This window comes from Bison bison, unplaced genomic scaffold, assembly GCF_000754665.1.
Source record: "Bison bison bison isolate TAMUID 2011002044 unplaced genomic scaffold, Bison_UMD1.0 scf7180017864503, whole genome shotgun sequence".
Taxonomy (NCBI): Eukaryota; Metazoa; Chordata; class Mammalia; order Artiodactyla; family Bovidae; genus Bison; species Bison bison.
This window is the reverse complement of record NW_011495061.1, coordinates 1,554,276-1,555,598: the sequence shown is the minus strand read 5'-3', so window position 1 is coordinate 1,555,598 and position 1,323 is coordinate 1,554,276.

Below are 1,323 nucleotides of genomic sequence, written 5' to 3'. Positions count from 1 at the left end.
TTTTACAGCCAGGAATTCCAGAACGTGGCAACTAAAAACACACACACACGTTTTGAGTTTGGCTTTGTTGAGGGACCTTACTGAGGACTATAGCCGGGAAACCGTCCTCTCCGATGGCTCTGGGGAACTGCTCCAAAGAGGCCAGGGAGGAGCCAGGAGTTCTGGTGGAAAACAAAGTTGAACATCAAAACATTACTGCTGGTCACATAAACCAGCCATTCAGGTTAGTGGCTTTAGTGCTCTGCTGTGTGTGGGGAGATGCAAGAGTCTGGGGTCATTCAAATTAACCCTACACATGTGTCTCGGCTGCGGAGGGCCTGCAAGCTATTTCTCTACATCCTGAATTCAGCATGCACTGTCTGCGGATGGGGTGGGGGGACCACGGTGGTTGATGGCTGGATGGTGGGTCACACGCTTCTGTCCACAGATACGAGGGACAATGCAGTCCTCGCACTGAATTACCCCTCCAAGTCAGGGAGAATTCAGAAGTCCAAAGCATGTTTGGCCCCAGGAGTTTTTCAGAAGGGCTTGCCGACCCACCTGTATGCATCGCGAGTAACAGGTGTGGCACTTGAGGCTCTGAGAGGCTGGAAGCGACCTGCCCAGAGCACTCCGTCTGCACGGGTCCGGCCGGATGCTGGGCTCCGAGAGGCTGGAAGCGACCTGCCCAGAGCACTCCGTCTGCACGGGTCCGGCCGGATGCTGGCTTCACGCGACGTGGCACTGGACTGAACAGCGTCCCTGGTTTTCATGTCCACCCAGGGCCTCAGGATGGGGCCTGATATGGAGAAGCGTCTCTGCAGGCGTCCTGAGTGAAGGTGAGGCCTTATGGGATGTGGGCAGGGACCCCAAGCCCAGTGACTAGTGTTGGGAGTGAAAATGGAGAAAAGCCATCATCTCCATTCACATCACATTGGTCCTTCTCATTACTGCGCTGTGCAACACTGTTGGTCAGTCAGTCGTGCCCGACTCTCTGCGACCACATGGACTAGCCCACCAGGCTCCTCTGTCCGTGGCATTCTCCAGGCACGGACACTGGAGTGGCTGCCGTGCCCTCCTCCACGCGCTCGCTGCTGCTGCTGCTAAGTCGCGTCAGTCGTGTCCGACTCTGTGCGACCCCATAGACAGAAGCCCACCAGGCTCCTCCATCCCTGGGATTCTCCAGGCAAGAACACTGGAGTGGGTTGCCATTTCCCTCTCCAATACATGAAAGTGAAAAGTGAAAGTGAAGTCGCTCTCTCCAAATGTGAGGGGGGAACTGCACTCACCAAGCTACCCGGGGAGCCCAGCTGGGGTCCTGCAGTTTAGCTCAGCTCTGACGTG